Source organism: Arvicanthis niloticus, chromosome 24 (assembly GCF_011762505.2).
Source record: "Arvicanthis niloticus isolate mArvNil1 chromosome 24, mArvNil1.pat.X, whole genome shotgun sequence".
Classification (NCBI taxonomy): domain Eukaryota; kingdom Metazoa; phylum Chordata; class Mammalia; order Rodentia; family Muridae; genus Arvicanthis; species Arvicanthis niloticus.
This window is the reverse complement of record NC_133432.1, coordinates 42,941,639-42,950,522: the sequence shown is the minus strand read 5'-3', so window position 1 is coordinate 42,950,522 and position 8,884 is coordinate 42,941,639.

Genomic DNA, 8,884 nt, shown 5'->3' with positions numbered 1-8,884 from the left:
CCATCATCATCATCATCATAGTGGAAAGCATGGCAGTGTCCAGGCAGTCATGGTGCTGGAGAAGGAGCTGAGACTTCTACATCTTGATCCAAAGGCAACCAGAAGGAGGCTCTCTTCCCCAGGCAGCCAGGAGGAAGGTCTCTTCTGCACTGAGCAGAGCTTGAGCATAGGACCTCAAAGCCTGCCTCCACAGGACTCACTTCCTCCAACAAGGCCACACCTACTCTGACAAGGACACGCCTCCTAATAGTGCTACTTTCCATGGGCCAAGCACGTTCAAACCACCACTCTCTCTATCCCTACTCTCTCTATCCCTGGCTAGGTAGTGTCCTTGCTGGGTGTTGTCTCCGATGTGCCCTGGGAATTGAGGAAGCAGCCACGGCACTGAAATCTCTACAGTTGGAGGGTCTGTCTTCATTTTGTCAACGCCGCTCTTGCTGATGGGCTATAAGGAGGTCAAGCATTCCTCAGACTCGGGGACAATGAATGGCAGATGAGTGGCTCCAGAAGCTGATGCTGATGACCCAAGGCTTAGAACTCTCAGACACTGGGATCGTCAGTTGACAGGGTCTGCTCCTAGCCTCCAAGTGTGGGTCTAATATTCCTATTTAAGGTCTCAGCTGAGACTCTTGATGTCTGGTCCTTTCAGCTGGCCAACATCCATTCTTCTCATTCCCTACAGCTGTCTCCCCGGGCTGTTTCTTGCTGTGAGGCTCCGGAAGGTTACATTTGGATTGCCAAAACTGTGGCTATTTTCGATAGCCTGTGGCCTCATGGTTGTGCCTTTCTTTCCTCAATCCAAATAATTCTTTCAAGTATTGTCTGTAGAGTGGGCTTAGCAACTGTTCTTAACCTGTGGGGGTCGAATGACCCTTTCGGGGGGGTCACAAATCAAATATTCCATATATCAAATATTTTCATTATAATTCATAACAGTAGCAAGTGCAGTTATGAAGCAGTGACAAGAATAAATGTTATGGTTGTGGGTCACAACAACATGAGGAACTGTATTAAAGGGTCAATGCATTAGGAAGGTTGAGAACCACTGGCTTAGAGGATATGAATGTTTTCAATCATAGTAAGTTTTCCTTTCTTCAATTATGATAGATAGCAGGGTATAATAGCCTAGGTTGGCAGTTGTTATTTCTCAGAACATCTGTCCTGTAAAAGTTTCAGCTGAGGAATCTTCTTTTATTCTGCTGTGACTTGGTGCTTTTCTCTGGCCACTTTTAATATAATTGTTTGTTCTTTATATTTAGTGGTTTAATTATAATATGACAAAAGAAAGTTCTTTCTCTCTCGGCTTTTCAAGATAGAGTTTCTCTATATAGCCCTCCCTGACTGTCCTGAAACTCACTATGTAGACCAGGCTGGGCTGGAACTCACAGAGATCTGCCTGCCTCTGCCTCCTGAGTGCTGGGATTAAAGCCATGCTCCACCATTGCCTGGTAGGTGTCTCTTTTTCTAACTTCAGGAAATTTTGGATACGATTTCATTTAAAATATTTTCTGTGCCTTTAAAATGAAGTTTTCGCTTCTTTTATGCTCACAATGTTTTAAACTGAGAGTACTGCTTTCTTTGTTTTAATGGTTTGTTTTTATGTATATAGGTGTTTTGCCTGCATGTTTGCATGTATATTATGTGTGTGCTTGGTGTTTATGGAGCTCAAAAGAGTGTATCAGATCCCCTGGAACAAAGTACTGTGAGCCCTTTTGTGTGTGCTGGGAAATGAACTTGAGTCCTCTAAAAGAGCAAGTAGTGCTCTCAGCCAGGAGCTACTTCTCCAGCCCTGTCCCATGCGTGACGCTTACCCTCAGCTGTCTCATGGCATCTCAGCCAGGAGCTACTTCTCCAGCCCTGTCCCGTGCGTGACGCTTACCCTCAGCTGTTTCATGGCATTCCAAACCCACCTAAAGTCTCACCTTTGGTTGTTCTTTTATCTTTGTTCTTGCTGGAATGTTCAGGTTCCTCCTGCAAAATGTCTTGGAACCTAGACATTCTCTCTCCTCCTTGATCTATTTAGTGTGGTTTCCCACAGTTTCTTTGACACATTATGGTTTTGTTTTTTTATTTTGTTTTTCATTTGCAGTGTCTGGGCTTGGTTTATCATCGGTATTTTTAACTATTGAGTTTCTGCTTCGTTTTCCTTCTTTCATTCAATTTGTTCATTTATATTCTCTTGAGATTTGTTTCAGAGCTTATTTTCTTTGAATATACTTAGAAGCATTCTGTTAAATTCTTTTTCCCAGATTTCCACTAGTTTTCTTTTCTTATTTATTTATTTATTTTATATGAGTACAATGTAGTTGTCTTCAGACACACCAGAAGAGGGCATCAGATCCCATTACAGATGGCTGTGAGCCACCACGTGGTTGCTGGGAATTGAACTCAGGACCTTTGGAAGAGTAGTCAGTGCTCTTAACTGCTGAGCCATCTCTCCAGCACCCTGAATTCATTTCTTTAAATGAAAAATTATATATTATTTTTAATTCTCCCTTATTTTTTAAGAGCAAGTGTTTGTACTGTTCAAGAGAAATGTCTTAGTTAGGGGTTTTTGTTGCTGTAATAAAGACCATGGCCACATAAAACAACTTGGGGAGGGAAGGGTTTATTTCAGTGTAGAGTTCCAGAGTAGTTCATCACTAACAGATGTCAGAGCAGGAACTCAAACAGGGTGGAAATCTAGAAGCAGGAACTGATGCAGAGATGAGGGAAGAACACTGCTTACTGTATGGCGGTCCATGGCTTGCTCACCCTGCTTTCTTACAGCGCCCAGGACCAACAGGCCTGGAGTGGCCCTCCAATATCAATCACCAATTAGGAAAATGTACCAGAGACTTGCCTGTAGGCTGATGTTATGGAGATATTTTCTCAGTTAAGTTTCTCTTCTTTAACTTGCGTCAAATTGTCATAAAACTGGCTAACACAAAGGAGGAGGCTATGGTGGGGTTGCTGTGGAGTTTCCCAGTACTAAACTGGCAGGGGGGGACACTGGACTTGAACCCCAGTATCCCAAGCTTAATTTTCTCTCACCCTGTTTTCTTCACTGAAATTCACAATGTCTTCCTGCATCTTGTTTGATGGCCAAGTCAGCAAGTGATCTATAGATCCACAAGGTACCTGGTATGGCTGTAGACCCAGATGTGGCAGGGTGTTGCTGGATGGAGTCCCTATAGCCCTGGGGATTATTAGATCCTTCGAGGGTTTTCTGTTATCACGGCAGAGATTTGGGAGAACAGGCCCCAGAACTTACCTGGCTGGTAACTGTGTCTGGAGTCCCCTGGGGGGCACCATCATCACCCAGGTGACAGGTAGAGCTCAAGTTTGGCTAGGATGCTGACCTTATCAGGCATTTTTTTTTTTCAGGTATGCTTGTCACAGCAATAGAAATGAACTAACATTGACATAAACTGGCAGGGCAGTGGTGGTGCACGCCTTTAATCCCAGCACTTGGAAGGCAGAGGCAGGCAGATTTCTGAGTTCGAGGCCAGCCTGATCTACATAGTGAGTTCCAGGACAGCCAGGACTACACAGAGAAACCCTGTCTCGAAAAACCAAAAAAAAAAAAAAAAAAAGACATAAACTGGAAGAAAATATGAAAGAGAAAGAGAGAGACAGAGTCTTACTCTGTAGCCCATGTTACCTAGAACTCATTATGTTGCCTAGGCAGCTCACAAACTCATGGAAATCCTCCTGCTGAGGTGCTGGGGAAACCGAGAGCTTTGGTGCATATACACCACCACTGAACTATTACCTCCAGGCTAGATAACCAAGTCATTCTTTATCATCGTCATCACCACCACCATTTTCATCATCTTTTTTTTTTTTTTTGAGCTGAGGACCGAACCCAGGGCCTTGTGCTTGGTAGGCAAGTGCTCTACCACTGAGCAAAATCCCCAACCCCCTTCATCATCATTTAGATGGGATTTTGCTGTGTATAGCCTAGGGTGACTTCAAACTCAAAGAAATTCTTTTGTCTCAGCCCCCTGAGGGTTGGAATTAGAGGGGTGTATTGGCATAGACAGCACAGCTAGGTCTTTAAGATTCAGTATCTGTGTTACACTTACTACACAATCTGGACCAAATTGGACATTAAATACTACATTTCAAGTGCTAGACAGCCGCATGTTGCTAGCGGTGACTGTATTGAACAGTACTGCCCCAGGTTTTCTGTATACAATCCAGGAAAAATTATCTATACATATTACGATACGTCATGTTATCTGTAAATATAGTTTTATTGTGAAAAAACAAACATGCTTCTCCACCAGCAGTTCAAGGTCTTTCTATTAGAAACAACTAACAAGTAATGGTAACAGCAAGCACCTAGCGAATCTCCAATCCTTGCCTAGCAGGGTCTCTCTCTCGCGCTCGCTCTCTCTCTCTCTCTCTCTCTCTCTCTCTCTCGTTCTCGCTCTCGCGCTCGCTCTCACTCTCTCTCTTTTTATTCTATAATATTTCTGCTACTTTCTTTTGCATTGTTATTGGTGGTGTGGATTGTCCTAGTCAGGGTTTCTATTGCTATGATAAAACACCACAACCAAAAGCAAGTTGAGGAGGAAAGGCTTTATTTGGCTTACACTTCCAGATCTTAGTCTATCATTAGAGAAAGTAAGGGTAGGAACTCAAACAGGGTAAGGACTAGGAGGCAGGAGCCAGTGTGGAGGCCATGGAGGAGTGCTGCTTACTGGCTTGATCCTCATGGCTTGCCAGCCAGATTCCTTATAGAACCCAGGACCACCAGCCCAGGGGAGACACCACCCACCGTGTGCTGGGCCCAGCTCCTCCCCATCATTTTATCTATTGAGGTTCTCTCCTTTCAGAGAACTCTATACATCCAGATATATAATTCTATATATTTAGATCTATAACTTGACACAAGTTGATGGGAAACTAGCCAGCACATGGATGTTCTGTATTGAACTGGTTGTTGCTGAGTTTTGATCTTGTTATGTAAAATGCTGTGATTGTTACGTTGTTTCGTTTTTTCTGAGTGATGCTGGAGATGGAGCCTGGCACCTCAAACATATTGGGAAGCAGCTTTCCTGACCAGGAACATCCATCGCCCAGATGAAAGAAACTGTACCTTACTTCAGTCATGACCTAGACATCCTCTAATCTTGGTGGATAGTTGCATTTATAGAACAAAGACATCAAGGCAGGTATGGTGGTGTGTGTTTGTAATCTCAGCACTTGACAGGTACAGTAAGGAGCATTGGGATACTTGTAGGTATAATGTTTTTTGTGCACTGTGTAAAGGTTATCCTTGTATTATTCTGATGCTGGTTTCTCTGGTATCTTGTTACAATCATGGCATTGTGATATTTATTCCAAGTATCGCCTGTTTCAAGTTTGTGTAAACATTGCTCCCTATTTACTTTCTAACTTGTCAATCAAAGCTGATCAGCCAGTAGCTGGGCAGAAGAGAGAACAGGGCAGGTCTTCCACCAGCCAGGGTAGAGGAGAGAGGGAAAGGAGAAAGAAGAGATTTCCCTCAAGGGAGGGGTCCCAGGGGTATCATGGGAGAACACTTCTGAATCCCAGAGAGCCAGACCAAAACTAAAATTCAGGTATCTTGTCTGGGATGTAGCTTAGAGAATTAGAATAGGTCAATGACTGCTTTAGGTATTCTGTGGAAAAGCTTGATTAAATGAATGAGTCTCCGTCTCATTCATTTGGAAACTAGCTGGGGATAAATAAATACTGCCACTTTTAAATTTCAAGGCTATCTTAGTCGACACAATAAATTTATAAAGGCAGCCTGAACTACATGACAACCCCTCCCTTTTTTAAAAGGATTTATTTATGTATATGAATGTTCTTTTTTCTTGCACATCAGAAGAGGAAATCAGATTCTATTGCAGAGGACTGTGAGCCACCATGTGGTTGCTGGGAATTGAACTCAGGACCTCTGGAAGAGCAACCAGTGGCTCTTAACTGCTGAGCCATCTCTCCAGCCCTGTATTTCAAAAATTCAAAACAAGGTCCCAAAGAGAGGGCTTTGACTGCAAGTGCCACCAAACCTGATCATCTGAGTTCAATCTTAGGAGCCCACATGGTAGAAAGATAGAACCAACTCCTGCAAGTTGTTCTTTGACCTCTGCATATGCACAAGTGCATGCACACACAGACACACACACACACACAACACACACACACACACACACACACCATGTAACAAAGAAACTCAAGGAAACAAAGAGAGTAAGCTCCCCAAGAAAGGAACTTTTAAAAGGTCCCAGCTGATAACCCAGCCCCCAAAGAATTGTGGCTGAGGGAAACATGAAGCTCTGCTTCATGCCATTCACCATCACAACATCAACAAGGGAGTAATATACTGCTATGAGCTGGACCTGGAGGGGCCTCAGCACTTCTTGCTGCCATGCACCTTGCACAGTCTGAGGCGCCACCACAGAGGATGCATCCTTCTATTTTGCTTGTGTATGCCATGTCTGCCTAAAAATACCAGGGAAGCTTCAGTCTGGTGAGAGCTACAGAGGAAACAGTTCTCTCAGGCTCTAAGACATGGTATCACAGTGCACCTATTATGACCAAAGAAGCAACATAGAAACTACTGTGAAATCTAATTGGAATTGAAATCTACAGTACACAAGCTGATAGCAAAAGTGTATCGTGAAGACGAGGCTATCTCCTAGAAGAAGGCCCTCATAGACTAGCAAAAGAGACATCACCACAACAGATACAGAGATCTATCTTAACATAGAAATAGGAAAATAAGGGAACGGGGCCTCTTTAAAGGCTCAAGGCTCTCTATGGGTCCGAAGGATATTTAAGTGGAGAGAATACAGCAAAAACCCTAGAAAAGGATGATGCTAAAAACTGTCAATGAATTCAAGCAAATGAATGGCTGACAGGATTAAGGAAGACAATATGGGGCATACAAGAGACATTCAGTGAAGAGACAAAGATTCTGAAGAAAATAAACAAAAAAAAAATATAGTTCTGTGTTTTTGTTTGTTTTACTCAGGGTCTCACTATGTATCTCCAGCCGAACTGGAAGTTCATATGTAGACCCAGCTGGCCTTGACCTCACAGAGATCAATCAGCCTCTGCTTCCCTCCTGAGTGCTGGGATTAAAGACTCATGCCATCACACTCAACTACAATCCCAGCCATTTGGGAGGTGGAGGCAGATGGATCAAAAGTTAAGGGCCAGCGTTCACTTTGTAGCAAGTTTCTGGCTGACCTGGACCACATGAAACACGGCCTTGAATAAAGAAGAAATCTTGGAACTTAAAATCTCAATTAATCCAATAAAAATTGGAGGCCTCACCAACAGACTATGGACAGAACATGAGAGAGAACCCCAGGAACTGCAGACTAAGTTGAAGGATTCACAGCTTCACACACACAAAAGAAGAAACGGGGAAGAGTGAAAAAAAAAAAACATGCAAGAACCCACAGGACACCATTAAAGACTGAACTTAGCATCAGTGTCAGAAGAACTACCGATTAAAGCCATAGAAAACTTAATCAACGAAACATCAGCAAATTCTCCAAATTGTGGGAAAGATACGTAAAGCCAGGTAGAGGAAGCGTTCATTATCCCAAGTAGACAGAACCAGAAAAGAACCTGTAGATATAACATAATATAATATAATATAATATAATATAATAAATAGCCGTGCCTGCTTAAGTGAGTACGCTAGAAAGGTGAAAGTGACATCATAGCAGATGACAGTAAAACCCACAGGATCACTAGGGAAGAGCTTGAAAAGCAAATGCCAATGCTTTGGAAAATGACAGCTTACTTGTTCTCTCTCTCTCTCTCTCTCTCTCTCTCTCTCTCTCCTCACACACACATATGTATTGCACACTGAATTGAAACAAGATGATCCAACAGAACTTAAACAAGTCAACAGTAATCAAGGAGAGCAAAGCATTATGGAAAATTTTCCAAGAGAAGCGCCGGACAGGAAAGATCCACTCCCAAATCTTGTCAGACTTATAAAGACAACACTAGTATCAGTGATCTTCAAACTCTCCTGCAAAATAGAAACTGAAAGAATATTTCCAAACTGCAATCTACAAAGCTGCTATTATCACTGTTAAAAACCTGATATAATAACACCATCAACAAAACTATGTAACAATACCCTTCATAAATACAGGTGCAAAATTCCTCAATTAAGATACTTGGTAACAAAGAAACAGAGAGATTTGGAAACATGCTAGGCAGTGATGCTGCATGTCTTTCATTCTCTTAATCTCAGCACTCCAGGGCAGAGACAGGTAGATCTCTGGACTACAGATCCAGTTCAAGGCCAGCCAGGGCTACACAGAGAAACCCTGTTTGGAAAGAGAGAGAGAAAAAGATGCTTGGAAACAGAGTTTAGCAACATATTAGTAACTCATACATGATAATCAAGTTGGTTTTAGCCCATGCATGGTTCAACATGACAATAAGCATAATACAAAACATACACAAACATCAAGGATACAAGTTATTTGGATTCATACCCTCTCTGTGGATGCTCAAAAGGCCTTGATACGTATTGCTTCGCATTTCTTCATTATAAAAGCCCTGAAAAACTAAGTACAGGAGGCGCTTGTCTCCTGTCTTACTTAGGTTTCTACTGCTGTGATAAACACCATAACCAAAAGCAACTTGAGAAGAAAAAGGTTTATTTCATCTTACAGTGTGTTATTATCCAGGGAAGTCAGGACAGAAACTCAAAGCAGGGCCTGGATGACAAGATGAGGGAGTAGGCTCAGACAAGAATTTGACCTTGGGCTCGAACAAGGCTCAAGAAGAATACAGCCGAGGAATGTATTGTATTCCTTGTATCTTGGTCATCCTGATAAACCCCTAGACACAGTGACCACGGGACTTTGTTTTATTGCCTTGTTTGTTCCTTGACTAC